Raw genomic sequence first — 16,612 nt, 5'->3', positions numbered from 1 at the left:
GGTCTATCAAATTCGAGCACAACCACCATGCATGATCCAGTCGGCACCAAAAGAGCCAATTTTCGACCACTGGATCAAACATTCAGAAAAGAACTTTACACATTTGCTTAAGCATTGAAAGTACATTTGTAATATGCATAATTCTACAAATATTCTATTAAAGACAAGTGTAAAAAAACAGCTGCCACGTCGTATAATCTTTATTTACACTGGTAGCCAATAAAATAGCATTGTATTAAAAGGATTGGTACTTTAAATCAATCAAGTCTATAGTCATTTTCACAGCAATTGTTCTGTTTACATGAGCGGCGTCCCTTCTCTAGGGAATTGGCGAACAACATCAGAGAAAATAAGATCTGAACAAGTTGTCAATCAAAAAGCAATCATCTGTTTATGGGAAATAGATGATCTTCGACAAAATTTCTAAATAGCGCCAGGAGAAAGTAACTGGATGAAAGACAGGCTAAAAAAGAATAGCTAAGAATATATGCTGTAGAATAAACTGCAGGTTAGAAATGATATAACTGCATATTGTATTAAAAAATTATTTTCTCTTTTGTGGTAGATTGATTTTTCCATTTCCTATACAACTTAAAGGGATATCTCAGCCATTTAATAACTATCTCTATGGAGCAGCCAAAGGCGGTCACAGACATGGCTGTACACCACTGTTTGCATATTATCCACATCTGTAGAAGTTAAGGAAGCAAGGTAACTCAGTGTCTCCATAGTCCTAACCATCTGTGACTGCAGCATAGTCATAAATATTTCCATCTCGGGAATCAATGCCTAGGGGCTTGGCCACACCACCGTATCAATCAGACAAGTGAAAACCTATTAAAAAATATATTGCACTTGGACCAATGTTATTCAATAAGGTAGTCAAGAGTAGCATATTTATTCTCACATCTTATCAGCGTGTTGAAAAAATTGTGGATTTGACTCGGAAATTGGACAAGACTTCCCCATTCAAGTCTGCATATAAGAAAATAATCAAATGCCACAGTATGGCATCTGATTTGCACAGATACGTTACCATTCTGTGACACAGGAAACTATTCAGGCTCTTGTAAATGAGTAATCACTGTTACTATAGAAAAATGGATTGCATAGGATAGAAGTAACAAGTGAGAAAAGAAAAATCATCCCACTTTCCTGAAGGAAAATCGGTCTTTAGGTGTTCTCACTGACACTGATGCACCCTGATCCTGCAGGACAGCTTGAATTTCTTTGGAATTTGATTGGTGCTGCATATCCACCATCCAGACAATCCTGTGTTGCCACCTTTCATCAAATTTACTCTGTCGTACATGTCCAGGCAGATTAGCTACAGTGCCATGGGTTGTAAACTTCTTGATTAAATTGTGCACCATGGACAAAGGAACATCAAGATCTCTGGAGATGGACTTGTAATCTTGAGATTGTTGATATTTCTTAACAATTTTGGTTCTCGCAATTATGCAAAGCTACCAAAAAAGAGTCCTCCTAATTTTGCAGTTTTGTGATAAATTATGTCCAATTTGTGTTTTTTTTTGTTTGTTGCTCCAAAACACACAAAAGAAATAAACATGTGTAATTGCAATAATTTTCTGGGAGAAATAATTCATTTTCTGGAACAATTTCAAAAGTGCCAACTCGGGGTAATGGTTCTACAAAAATGGTATATAAATTAGTTATTCTCAAATGGTCTGTGACTTAGCTATCTACTATCTATGACTTAACTGCCTAAAAAAGTCTGAAAGATGTGTCACATACCACCAGTGACAGTTTTCTGGACCTTGATATGCCAATTGGAAATCTGTCCAAGAGTGTTTGTCTGATGGGAAATAGCTCTATGTCTATGGAGCAGTAATTTCTGCTGCCAATACGTTAACACTCTCCCTGACCAGTACTGTTCTCATCATCACAGGCAAAAATCAGGTTTGTGTTACTCCAGAGGCTGCCTGGTCCATTGTCATAAGAAGCAGGGATTTTTTTTTACCTTTTTCTCCAAATTAGAACATTTGAGACATAAAGTAATAATAAGTGTGAGATAGATAGACACAAATAAATAGAATTACTTTCGTGGAATAGGTAGTTTTACTCCACACCTTTTCAAATCTATGAGTAACCTTGTATTAAGTATTGGTGCTAACTGGAAGCCATCATTTCCATGAAGCCAATGTTATTTGACTCAAATAGAAAAACTATAAAATTCCAGAATCAAAAGTCCTCTTGTAAAATCATCTCTTCATTGATAAATATAGAAATTCACAAGTTCCATGACCAATAACATCGGCAAATGGACTTCAATTGTTTAGTCTTTCCTTAGTTTATGAAATGTATATGTAGCACCCACAGGGCTAGGGGTTAAATACTCCGCAGGGCTCGATGATGTCGAGTCTAGGGATGTCACGGGTGGCCCTTTCTGCCCGGGTTCGTGGCCCCGAGGTGTACAATAAAAGAAGGGAATTGTGGGTGATGATGGTGGAGGATAGTTTTGTGACGCCACCTGCGGTACGCAGCCAGGGATTAGCCGCAGCTGCTGTCGCTGTCCTTCGGGGCTTACTGTAATAGCAGCTAAGATGTTTCTGGTCCCCACAGGTGGAGCTGGCCCCGGGAAGGATGATGAGGAGAGTAGTAATGGCCGTCAAGGACAGGCGGATACAGTCTCTGTGGGTACAAGGTCTCTTTACTCACAGTCCTGGTTTTATCTGAAGATGCCGGTCACCACCGTGAGGGACTCCAGCCGATCCCGAACAATTTGAGGTCACCGCCGGTGTTCCCACTGTGAGTCCTTTCTGGTCGGGGTCCCTCCAATCCTAGTGTAGGTGGAATGTGGAACGGGCCACGGGTGTTTCCTGCACTCGCTGCAGTCCCTGGAATCCCGTGTAGCTGTAGAGAACCCAGGCTGAGCTGAATGCTCCAAGCCACAGGTCCTATGACGCTCCCAGAAGTATGAGGTAGAAGAAGAGTGGACCAAGGTCCAATGTGCATCTCACCCCAAGCTGTGCCCGGGGCTAACTGCTTATGTGTGAAGATGCTCCTTCCCTTTTCCCCAAGTGGTGCCCGCCCCCCAGGTAGTTGTCCCAGTGAGCGGTAAAGTCCCATGCTTCATGGTGGCCACCCCCCTAGCTACCCCAGACCATCCCCCCGAGGGGAGGGCACCTAACTATTTGTGGTTTGTGAATGTGAGAAACAACAAAAATTAACCTCTCCTTACCCAGGATGAGTACTACATCTTAGGCCTCTTTCACGCGTCCGTAAAAAACTACGCACGCTTTTCACGGAAATGTCAAAGGTGCGTTTTGCCCTTCATGAGCCGTGTTTATGGCACACATGTGTTCTCTGTGTATTATCCGTGATAACACATGAAGAACGGGAACTTTCTACTCACCTATCCCTGGCTTCGCTGTCCGTGGTGCTGATCTTCGGTCTCCGGGCCTGCCGACTCCCCACTGCTGCTGCTTCCGGCCGCAGTGAAGTGAATATGCAATGATCATAATGAGCGGCGGTCGGAAGCAAGTGACAGCAACGGAAGAGACAGCAGTGCTGGAGAAGGTGAGTAAAGTTTTTTTTATTATTTTCTCAGACACGTGTGTTTTCTCCGGCGCGTGTCACACGGAACACCTCCGCGTGGTCCGTTTGCATGCCGTGTGACACCTGTGATGCCGGAGGAATACGGACATGTCTATATGTGGAGCACACGGGCACACATATGCTCCACACGTACACACGGTTCATGGCAGAATACGCACGTGAGCGAAGACCCATTGAATTAAATGGGTCTACGTGTGCCATGTCTCCGGTACGTGAGGAAACGGACCAAACACGTGCTGGAGACACGGACATGTGAAAGAGGCCTTAAAGGAGATGCAGTGCCCTGTGACGACTGAGGCCTCAGGGGCACCACATATAGTATTGCAGTATATACTATAAGTAATCAAATGATCACAGATTTAAGTGCACTAGAAGGACTGAAAAAAAAGAAAAAAAAAAAACATAAAACAATTGAATAACCCCACCTTTTTACAATAAATATAAAGAAATAAAAAAATAGATTTGGTATTATCACACCTGGAAAAGTCTGAGCTACCAAAATCTAATAGTTTTTTCTCCCATATAATAAATGCCAAAATACAAAAACAAACACTGCCTCTCCAAAAATGCTGATGATCAAAACATCATATTTTCCTTTTACATAATACCAATGAAAATTAAAGTTTGCCATGCAATAAAAGTAAGCCGTCACACAGAAGGTGTCAGAAAATGGAGAAAAAAAGCCAAATTTATTTCCACAAAGTTCAGAATTTTTTTAACTACTAAAACATTAAAAAAAACTAGTTTTGTACAGTAGCATAATCATACTGATCTAAAGAATCATATTGCCAAGTCATTTTACCACCGTATCTGTATTCTTCTGCATGCATTCACTGCACAGTACCACTTCTCCTGTCCTGTATATTGGGTGTAATTTTCCATAACTGTATTATTCTGTATACATATTCTACACAGTACCACATCTCCTGCCCTATAAATTTGGTGTAATTCTCAGTACCTGTACTATTCTACATACATAATCTGTACAGTACCACATCTCCTGCCCTGTATATTGGGTGTAATTCTCAGTATCTGTACTATTCTGTATACATATGCTGCAGAGTACCACTTCTCCTGTCCTGTATATTGGGTGTAATTCTCATTATCTGTATTATTCTGTATATATGTGTATATATGTAAATGTATATATGCGGTGCCCCTGCGGCTTCAGGTGCCACAGGGTACTGCACTTCCATTAGGGTCTAGTACTTATCCTGGGTCCAAGAAAGGTCGGTATCGGTATCCACTCACACATACACACAGTTACAGTGGGTTGCCCTCCCCAATGGGGACCGGGCCAGGGTCGGGTCACAGTAAGGGGTCACTACAGCGGTTGGGTTTACAGGACGCCACCGCACCAGGGGCTCCCTGATCCACTGGAACTGGGACTCAGGGTCAGGGAGAACCACCAGGGGGAGTCAGGAGCACACAGTGGTAAGAGCAGGTTGACCTAGTGAGAGTAGTGAACCAGTCGGTGGCAGCGGCTGGGTGCAACAGCTTGGAACACACAACACAACTACAACAAAGGGAGAACAGCTACAGACAGAGAGTAAAGAAGATGTGCTGCGAGCAGCTCTGTGGGCCAAGGCGTTGAATATGGTCGCTGGGGAGAAGCAGCCGGCTGCTTCCACAGTACCGGTGCTGTCGGGGGATTAGAACCCCAGGGCAGGCATACTTCACGTTGTCTACCAACTCTGCAATGGTTGCGGGAATGGCTAGAAAAGTCACCGGACCTGTCCCACCGAGTCTGCAGCCAAATCGCATATAATATCCGGGGCTAAGGTCATCGACTGGCCCCACATCGGAACCGCGCTATCAGCATACAGAACAGGACACTTTACTGAGACGGGGTCCCCAAGTGCTTCACGCCATGGGAATCCGATACTTAGTGCATCTAAGGAGGAAGGGCCCATAGGCTGACACACACCGGACTTGACCTTTCACGAATCCGGGATCGGCTGGAGCCCATCATGGCGGAGATTGGTACTCTGGGGCAGCGCCTGAACTACCTGTGAGTAAAAAGACCTGGAACTGCAGCCCCTGTCTCTGCCTCTCCTTTGCCGACACCGTTGCTCAGCGATACAGCGCCAGCGAGGACTACCACCACCCCCGTCCGTCCTCCATCATCCACCCCTGCAGCGCCAGCGGGGACTACCACCACCGACGTCCATCCTCCATCATCCACCCCAGGGTAACCCCGCTCCTCCCCGGAGAGCAGTACCCGCAGCGACGACCGATCCCTGGTCGCGTACCACAGGTGGCGTCACGATCATAAAAGACTTTCCTAACCGTCACTACCACCCCATCCTCCATCCTTCCTCTTGTCCACCGCCTTCCCTCCCTCCTGTACATCTAGGGGTCATGAAACTGGGCCAGGCTAGCCCGTGACAACACAGAGGATCTGCACCCCAGGGCCGGCGATGTGTCGGGTGAAAACCCCTCAACCCCGAGGTGTTACATATACACTGCACAGTACCACTTCTCCTGCCCTGTATATTGGGTGTAATTCTAAGTATCTGTACTATTCAGTATACATATACTGCATAGTACCACGTCACCTGATCTTTATATTGGGTGTAATTCTCAGAATCTGTACTATTATGTACCACTTCTCCTGTCCTGTATACTGTGTGTAAGTCTCACTATCTGTATTTTTCTGTATATATACACTGCACAGTACCACTTCTCCTGTCCTCCATACTGGATGTAGTCTTCAGTATCTGAATTATTCTGTATATATATGTAGTGCCCCTGAAGTCATCAGAGAGCTACAAGGTACTGCATCCACATCAGGATGGAGGGCCTACCCCCTAGGGACCCAGAAGACCAGTGCCAGTAACAAACAAACACTCAAGAAAATCCCCGTGTTTCCCCAATTACCCCCCCATAGAATGGACCCAGGCTAGGGTTGGACCAATGGATGGCCACCTAGAGGTGGAGCCACTCCAGTCCACTAGACAACCAGGTGGGAGGGGCAGACAGTGGAGAGTCAGACAGTGGAGAAGAAACACAGTGGTGGTAGTAGTTGAGAGGAGGGTGTCAGAGACAGTGAAAGTGAGCAGATGGACTGACCAGAGTGAACAGTGACCTGAGGGCCCAGGCTGTTAGTTGACGGTGGAGTACGCTGGAGTACTCCCGGAACTACGCACCAACGGGGTACAGAATCCTAGGTCAGGCAAAAGCTCCAGGCAGAGCTGATAAAATCTGCACAGTGAGGGGACCATCAAGGACCTCACTGACCTTGAAGTTCGCAACTCAGTAGCAAAGGTAGAACCGGGGACAGGACCAGAGACTTCAACCCCACAGGGTTCACGCTACCGTCATACGGACTGCTGAAGAAGACAACTAGGAGGGGACGCCCAGCCACTCTATGCCACAGGGCCCACCAACCAAAGACAGGTGCAGGGGAAAGAAGCTACCAGGTCACTAAACCGCCACTGGAAGAAAGGGGACCTGCGGTTAAGACCAGCCAGCCTCAGATAACCAGTTACCAGCCTGCAGTGAGTAAAAAGAACCAGTTACACTGAAACTCCTGTTGTAATCTACCTTATTTCAACACCCATCTACCTCACCGATCCTCTGGGGCCTGACCCTGCTTGCGGAGGGCCCAACATCCAGGCTGCCATTAACACCAGCCCCAGTAGTGAAAACCGTGCAGCAGCGGTTCCATTCTTATAGCCGCAACACTGCAAGTGGCGTCATGTATAAACTTTATTCAACAATCCCCTGTAAATATTCCCCTTTTCACAAAGCACCCAGGGCACGGAGCCGGGCAATGGCTACCAAAGTTATATTCCCCAGTTATACACTACCCGAGACTGAGTACCCCATAACCCTGGGCGAGATATATATGTATGTATTGCTTGGTAACCCGATATTTACCCTGGTTACGTCTGCAGGGAGCCGACACTTCACCGCTCGGCTCCGCCCCCTCCTGCACTCGGCATGTATACACACACACACACACTCACACTCACCTGTCCCCAGCCATGCAGTCCCCGGCACTGACGTCCTCAGCGCCACATGGCACCGCTAGGCTCCACTCACCTCGCACTCCGCCGCCTGCACACATGGCCCCGCTAGGCTCCACCCACTTTGCACTCCGCCGCCTGCACACATGGCCCCGCTAAGCTCCCCCCACCTCGCACTCCGCACACATGGCAATGCTCGGCTCCACCCACCTCGCACTCCGCACACATTACCCCGCTTGGCTCCACCCACCTCGCACTCCACACATATTACCCCGCTTGGCTCCACCCACCTCGCACTCCGCACACATTGCCCCGCTAGGCTCCACCCACCTCGCACTCCGCACACATTATCCTGCTTGGCTCCACCCACCTCGCACTCCGCACACATTACCCCGCTTGGCTCCACCCACCTCGCACTCCGCACACATTACCCTGCTCGGCTTACCTGCGGTGATGAAGTTCCGCCCTCCCAACCTCAGCACTGTCACTGTCCTCCATGGCCGCCGCTTGTCACATCTCCTCCTCTCGCTGCCGACCCGAGACTGTGACTAGCGGTGACGTCGCAGGCTCCCACGATACTTGGCTGTGAAGGTGGCGGTCATTGAAGTCAGTGACAGCTCTGCTATCAGCAGTGCAGGAGATTGTCACCGCAGGTAATGTACCTCGCTCCTGACAGCAGCACTTGTCATGCCCTGCAGTGTCCTGGGCTGACCTATTGATGTTAGCTCAGGTCACTGCATTGCTTTCCCAGCCAATGGGGAACATTCTGTTCTTCATTGACTGGGACATTGACTATGGTATGGATCATCATGGGAACCTCTTGGATTACAGCAGACCTGGATTTGTTTTTCTTTCTAATAAATTGGTGAAAGAGGGAATGTTTTGGGGAGTGTTTTTTCAAATAAAAATGTGTTTGTCGTCTATTTTTTTTTTATTACTGACTGGGTTGGTGATGTCGGGTATCTGATAGACGTCTGACCTCACGAACCCCAGGGCTTGATGCCAGGTGACATTACACATCTGGTATTAACCCCATATATTACCACGTTTGCCACTGCACCAAGGCACGGGATGAGCTGGGGCGAAGCACCAGGATTGGCGCATCTAATGGATGCGCCACTTCTTGGGCGGCTGCGGCCTGCTATTTTTAGGCTGGGGAGAATCCAATAACCATGGACCTCCCTAGTCTGAGAATATCAGACCCCAGCTGTCCACTTTACCTTGGCTGGTGATCCAAATTATTTATTTAATTTAAAATAACAGCGTGGGGTGCCCTCAGTTTTGGATTACCAGCCAAGGTGAAGCTGCCAGCTGTGGTCTGTAGGCTGCAGCCGTCTGCTTTACCCTAGCTGGCTATCAAAAATAGTGGGGACCCTTTGTCATTTTTTTTTAAATTTATTTATTTTTTTGGCTAAATACAAGGCTAAGCACCCCTTAGTGCCACATGAAAGGCACCAAAGGGTGAAAAATTCCAAAATGAAGGAGAGTGGGACATGATGTGTCTTTCTGCCATTATAATGACAGAAAAGACTGATATGAAGTGTACAAGCACAGGAAAATCACCAGAGCGCTCTACACTGTAAAAAGCAGTAGAAAATGGCATTGGAGTGAACATGTGACTGCCTCATGTAGGTTGAAGCTATGGATCCTGGGTAAATTTATGTATTTTCCCTCCAGTTTTTTGCAGTACGCAAAAAAAACGGAAGGCACATGGATGACAAACAGATGACATACAGACCGTATAAGGAATGGAAACGGATGCCACACAGATACACCCGTGAAAAAAACGGACCGTTTTTTGCGGACCGCAAAAACGGATCGGTCGTGTGAATGTAGCCTTATTCTGATCTGCCGTTTATAAACAGCAGGCAGAAATAAGTGAATAGTGCCCCCCAGCGTCAGAAAATCTCCGGGGTTTCAGGGGTAGCTGAGACCCTGGATATCATGATTCAAGCTGGTTTTTCCAGGCCCCGCTCATGTGATCACAGGTATACACCGTATACCAATGATCACGTTACAGTAAATGACAGCGCCGGTAAAAATTATTTATCTCACATCTGGTATGAACAAACTCCTCCCCGGTCCCTACCGGTCCCCCGGTGTCGCCAAGGTGCCCCCCCGACCCTCTCCCAGAAATCCAAGATGGCCACGCACACAGCAGCGCGCCAGCTGCATTCACCCTACTACTCTGATTTCTGTCGCATGTGCCATGACACATGCGACAGAAAACTTCTCCCCAGGCCCTGCCAGGTCACCCCCTATAACGCCACCGGTGTTCCCCGGTGTCCCACGGTACCTGTGCAGAGTTGATCCCCCGCAGCCCCCTCCTTCACAATAGATGCTGCCGCATGCACAGAGCGGCTGTCAGCTCAGCTTCCTGTGTTCAGACACAGTGAGTGGTGGTAACCATGCATCTGTAAGCTACTGCAATGTCCTGCTCATGAGGTAAGGAACATAGTTAATCAGGAGAGCTATACTACATTTCCAAATGGAGGTATTTGATTTTATAGTTGCCCTGCTGAACGACTACCAAACATGAGAGTCCGTTATACGCCACAAGAAAACATGTCTAAATAGCGAGCTCTGTTGTTTAGTATTCATTCAGCTGGATAACTCGACTTAAAGGGGTATTCCATCTCCAAGATCCTATCCCCAATATATAGTAGGTGGAATAGCAATAATATCAGCAAATACCAATATTTGGAAATGTAGAATAGTTCTCCTGATTAGGCATGCCCTTACCTCATGAGCAGGGCATTGCAGCTTTGGTAGCAACCATTACGACATGGACTCTGCTACTGTGGACCTGGGGAGAGTGGGTGCAGATTCATTGCACCCCCACTCCTCACATGGAGGGTCTGCACTCCTAGAACATGAAGGATACATTCCCTGAGCGTACCCCCCCATATTCTAGACAGTCCAGAGTCATCGTGGGACCCCCTTATTTTTTTTCCTTACAATAAATTGGTGAAATAGGGAATGTTTTGGGGAGTGTTTTTTCAAATACATTTTTTTTGTCTATTTTTTTTGTTAGTACTGACAGTTTGTGATGTCGGGTATCTGATAGACGCCATGACATCACAAACTGCTGGGCTTGATGTCAGGTGATCTTACAGCTAGTATCAACCCCATTTATTACCCCGTTTGCCACCGCACCAGGGCACGGGATGAGCTGGGGTGAAGCGCCAGGATTGGCGCATCTAGCGGGGCGCCTGCGGCCTGCTATTTTTAGGCTGTGAAGGGCCAATAACTATGGACCTTCCCACCCTGAGAATACCAGACCACAGCTGTCTGCTTTACCTTGGCTGGTGATCCACTTTGGGGGGGGCCAAACTTTTTTTGTAATTATTAATATTTATAAAATAATTATAAAAAAAGAGCCTGGGGTGACCTCCACATTGGATCCCCAACCACGATAAAGCTGCCAGCTGTGGTTTTTAGGCTACAGCCGTCTTCTTTACCCTAGCTGGCTATCAAAAATGGGGGGACCCAACGTCATCTTTTTAACTATTTTTTTTAAATAAAAAAAGTTAATGGGCTTCCCTTTATTTTGATTGCCAGCCAAGGTAACGCCAGGCAGATGGGGGTGGCAACCCATAGCTGTCTGTTTAATCTGCGCTGAGAATGAAAAATACTGCGGAGCGCTACGTCATTTTTTTTAAAGATTTATTTTTACAGCACTGTGATGTCCAGCAATCAAAATACAGGGAAGCCCTTTTTGTTTTTAGTTATTTAAATAAATAATTAAAAAAATATATATGGGCTCCCGTTGCATTTTTTGTTTTGCTAGCTAAGGGTAATCCAAGCAGCTACTGCTTGGTGTTACCTTCACTGGCAATGGAAATTCCAGGGAAGCATTTTTTTTTTTTTTTTTGCCAAAAAACTACAAAAAAAAATGAAGTGACCTTTGCCATATTTTTGTATGCTAGCCAGGTACAGCAGGCAGGTACGGGCTGCCCCCAATCCCTAGCTGCCTATTTGTACCCGGCTGGGAACTAAAAATATAGGGAAGCCCTTTTTTTAATGATTTCATGAATTTCATGAAATAATTAAAAAAAAAAAAAACGATGTAGGCTTCGCCCCATTTTTGTGTCCAGCCGGGTACAACTAGGCAGCTGGGGATTGGATCCGCAGCACAGGTTAGCCTGAGCTTTCTGGGCCCCTCTGCTGCGAATTGCAGTCCACAGCCGCCCCAGAAAATGGCGCTCTCATAGAAGCGCCATCTTCTGGCGCTGTATCCAACTCTTCCAGCTGCCTTGATGCCGGTGGCTTGCTGGGTAATAATGAGTTAATACTAGCTTTCTTTTACTAGCTAGTAGAGTTGAGCACGGTTCGTGGTTCGCGGTTCTCCAGTTCGCGGTTCGAGTGATTTTGGGGGGTGTTCTAGATAGAACTAGAACTCGAGCTTTTTGCTAAAAGTTCGGTAGCTCGAGTTACGTTCGAGAACGGTTCCATCACTATAAATGTGGCTTTTCATAGTAAGGCTATGTGCCCATGTTGCTATCTGTATGTGTCCTGCGTCCCCAGCACAATCCCTCTCTCTTTCCTACTCACCGATCACGGGCGTCTCGGTCCCCGGCTGTCACAAATCTGCGGCGTCTTTTCCTCTTTAGAAAATGGCTGCCGCTTTATTAGTCAATTAGTTATTCCGTGCTTTCCCCGCCCACCAGCGCTTATGATTGGTTGCAGTCAAACACGTCCCCAAGCTGAGTTACAGCTGTCTCACTGCAACCAATCACAGCCGCTGGTGGGTGGGTCTATATCGTGCATTAAAATAAATAAATTTAAAAAAATGCGGTTTGCCCCATATTTGATACTAGCCAGGATAAAGCCTCACGGCTGGAGGCTGGTATTGTCAGCATGGAGAGCGCCACGGTATGGGGAGCCCACCACCTTAACAATATAACTCTGCAGCCGCCCAGAATTGCCACATCCATTAGGTGCGACAGTCCTGCAGGACTCTACCCAGCTCATCCCGAATTGTCCTGGTGCGGTGGCAATGGGAGTAATAATGAGTTTAATCATGGCAGGCGTCTCCCCGAGATACCTTCCATGATTAAACTGTAAGTGAAAGTAAAGAAACACACACACCGAAAAATCCTTTATTTGGAATAAAAGACAAAAAAACAACCCTGTTTCACCCCTTTATTAATCCCAAAAATACCCCTCTAGGTCCGAAGTAATCCACACGACAAGGTCAGCTCTGCTCTCTCGGGATGTAGTGGCTCCGTAACAATGAAGTGACTCATGCAGTTAGCAGAGACTTCAGTCAGCACAGCAGGCTTCAAACTTAGAAAATCTGCCTATGGGTACCTTCACACTTAGCGATGCAGCAGCGATCCGACCAGCGATCTGACCTGGTCAGGATCGCTGCTGCATCGCTACATGGTCGCTGGTGAGCTGTCAAACAGGCAGATCTCACCAGCGACCAGTGAACAGCCCCCAGCCAGCAGCGACGTGCAAGCGACGCTGCGCTTGCACGGAGCCGCCGTCTGGAAGCTGTGGAGACTGGTAACTAAGGTAAACATCGGGTATGGTTACCCGATGTTTACATTAGTTACCAGCGCACACCGCTTAGCTGTGTGTGCAGGGAGCAGGGAGCCGCGCACACTGAGCGCTGGCTCCTTGCTCTCCTAGCTACAGTACACATCGGGTTAATTAACCCGATGTGTAATGCAGCTACATGTGCAGAGAGCAGGGAGCCGTGCACACTGCTTAGCGCTGGCTCCTTGCTCTCCTAGCTGCTGTACACATCGGGTTAATTAACCCGATGTGTACAGCAGCTACATGTGCAGAGAGCCGGAGTCTGTAGCACAGGCAGCGTGAGAGCTGCAGAGGCTGGTAACTAAGGTAAATATCGGGTAACCACCTTGGTTACCCGATGTTTATCTTGGTTACAAGCTTACCTCAGCTGTCAGACGCCGGCTCCTGCTCCCTGCTCGCTTCATTTGTCGCTCTCTCGCTGTCACACACAGCGATCTGTGTGTCACAGTGGGAGAGCGCCTTTGAAGAAAACGAACCAGGGCTGTGTGTAACGAGCAGCGATCTCGCAGCAGGGGCCAGATCGCTGCTCATTGTCACACACAGCGAGATCGCTAATGAGGTCACTGCTGCGTCACAAAAAGCGTGACTCAGCAGCGATCTCGGCAGCGAGCTCGCTATGTGTGAAGCACCCCTATCTCTTTCAAAAGAAGCAATAGACTACTGGATAAAGCACCCGCCTAAGAAGCATAACGTCAGAGTTCTAGTCCCGGTAAAAAACTTTTTTTTTTTATTTATAATTTCAAATTATAATTATTATCTATTTATAAAGTGAAAGTAAATAAACACACACCGCGAACAATCCTTTATTTGGAATAAAAGACAAAAAAACACAGTTTCACCATTTTATTAAAATCCTCCAATACCCCTCCAGGTCCGAAATAATCCACACGACACTGTCATCTCTGCTACAGACCACGAGTGCTCTGCATGAGCTTCACATAGCAATGAAATGAATCATGTGGTATATAATTATAAATATAATTTAATTATGCACTGAGGGGAGAAGCCGGACATCAGCTGTAAGCTCTCTCTATCTCACTTCTTTCTCTCTCTCTCTCTCTCCTTTCTCTCTCTCCTTTCTTTCTCTCCTTTCTCTCTCTCTCTCTCCTTTCCCTCTCTCCAATCTCTCTATCCTTTCTTTCTCTCCTTTCTTTCTCTTCTTTCTCTACTTACTCTTCTTTCTCTTCTCTCTCTTTCTCTTTCTCTCTCTTCCTTCTCTCTTCCTCTCCTTTTTCTCTCTCCTTTATTTCTCTCCTTTCCCTCTCTCCTTTCTTTCTCTTCTTTCTCTACTTTCTCTTCTTTCTCTACTTTCTCTTCTTTCTCTTCTTTCTCTTCTTTCTCTTCTCACTCTTCTTTCTCTCTTTCTCTCTCTCTCTTCCTTCTCTTTCTCTTCTTTCTCTCTCTCCTTTCTTTCTTCCTCTCTCCTTTCTCTCTCTCCTATCTCTCTCTCCTTTCTTTCTCTTCTTTCTCTACTTTCTCTTCTCTCTCTACTTTCTCTTCTTTCTCTTCATTCTCCTCTTTTTCTTCTCTCTCTCTTGTTTCTCTCTCTTTTTCTTCTCTCTTTCTCTTCTTTCTCCTCTTTTGCTTCTTTCTTTCTCTTCTGTCTCTTTCTCTCTCTATCTTCTTTCTCTCTCTCTCTTTCTCAGACTTGGCGATGATCAGCTGATGCAGTCACCTGACGGGATCAGCTGACACTATAAGTCGAGCGGTGAGGCCGGCTTTTTACCGCCCGGCCGGCTAAACTATCAGCTGTGTAGTTTTTTGTTTTGCACTGATGCATCAGCTGATTGTATAAAAGCCGTTTATACAATCAGCTGCTGTGTCATGTGAATCAGGTCCTTGAACCTGACACATCAACTGATCGCTTTGCCTTCCAGCAAACCGATCAGATGATATTGGATCCGGATTGGACGACGCGTGACCCTTGACCCAGGATTACTGCGGAGGGGGGTTCTTTATTTCAATAAAGATGGAGTCACTAATTGTATTGTGTTTTATTTATAATAAAAATATTTTTCTGTGTGTTGTGGTTTTTTTTAATCGGTACTAGAAATTCATGGTGGCCATGTCTAATATTGGTGTGCCACCATGAATTTCGGGCTTAGGGCCAGTTGATAATATACAGCTAGCCCTAACCCCATTATTACCCAGCAAGCTACTGTCACCAGGGCTGTTGGAAGAGTTGGATACAGCACCAGATGATGGCGCTTCTATGAAAGCGCCATTTTCTTGGGCGGCTGCGGACTGCAATTCGCAGCAGAGGGCCCAGAAAGCTCAGGCCAACCTGTGCTGAGGATTCCAATCCCCAGCTGCTTAGTTGTACCTGGCTGGACACAAAAATATGGCGAAGCCCACGTCATTTGTTTTTGAATTATTTCATGAAATTCGTGAAATATTTAATATAAAAAGGGCTTCCCTATATTTTTGGTTCCCAGCCGGGTACAAATAGGCAGCTGGGAGTTGGGGGCATCCCGTAGCTGCCTGCTGTACCTGGCTAGCATACAAAAATATGGCGAAGCCCAAATAATTTTTTGGGGGGGCAAAAAGTCCTGCATACAGTCCTGGATGGAGTATGCTGAGCCATATAGTTCTCCAGCTGCTGTCTGTCTGCATGGAGGAGAGCAGACAGCAGCTGCAGAACGGCAAGGCTCAGCATGCTCCATTCACTAGTGTATGCAAGAGAGCAGACAGCATCAGCAGAACTACAAGGCTCAGCATACTCCATCCAGGACTGTATGCAGGAGTTTTTTGCCCACCAAAAAAATGACGTGGGCTTCGCCATATTTTTGTATGCTAGCCAGGTACAGCAGGCAGGTACGGCTGCCCCCAACACCCAGCTGCCTATTTGTACCCGACTGGGAACTAAAAATATAGGGAAGCCCATTCTTTTTAATTATTTCACTTATTTCATGAAATAATTAAAAAACAAATGACGTAGGCTTCGCCATATTTTTGTGTCCAGCCAGGTACAACTAGGCAGCTGGCGATTGGAATCCACAGCACAGGTTAGCCCGAGGTTTCTGGGCGCCTCTGCTGCGAATTGCAATCCGCAGCCGCCCCAGAAAAAGGCGCATTCATAGAAGCGCCATCATCTGGCGCTGTATCCAACTCTTTAACAGCCCTGGTGACGGTGGCTTGCTGGGTAATAAGGGTTAATACTGGTTTTGTTTTACTAGCTAGTATTAAGCCAGAGATGCTTAATGTCAGGCAAGTTTGACCCGGCCATTAAGAATCTCCAATAAAGGGTTAAAAAAAGACACCACACAGAGAAAAAATACTTTAATAGAAATAAATACACAGACACATTAGAGACTCCATGTTTATTACTCCCTCGCATCCCTCCACGATCCGGCTCTTCTGTCTTTTTTCTCCTTCAACACATGCACCTCTGCTCCATCAGCAGCGCTGCATAGGAAGAAGGCAGTGCTATTCCCCGTGCAGTGTTCTCAATCCGTGAGTTAGAAGGAGCTGCTGCTTGTGAGCAGTGACATCACCACTGACAGGCGCATTGCTATAGC

At 46.7% G+C, this 16,612-nt stretch overlaps 1 protein-coding gene across 1 annotated transcript in view; it reads right to left on the bottom strand.

The window, feature by feature from the left end:
* CPNE4 (copine 4) overlaps window positions 1–16,612 on the bottom strand; it is a 796,320-nt gene that overhangs the window by 585,433 nt on the left and 194,275 nt on the right. The gene's annotated exons all lie outside the window — the stretch shown is intronic.

The sequence above is a fragment of the Anomaloglossus baeobatrachus genome, chromosome 6, assembly GCF_048569485.1.
Source record: "Anomaloglossus baeobatrachus isolate aAnoBae1 chromosome 6, aAnoBae1.hap1, whole genome shotgun sequence".
Lineage (NCBI taxonomy): Eukaryota > Metazoa > Chordata > Amphibia > Anura > Aromobatidae > Anomaloglossus > Anomaloglossus baeobatrachus.
The sequence above is the reverse complement of the archived record's forward strand: the minus strand, read 5'-3'. Positions and strand labels throughout refer to the sequence as shown.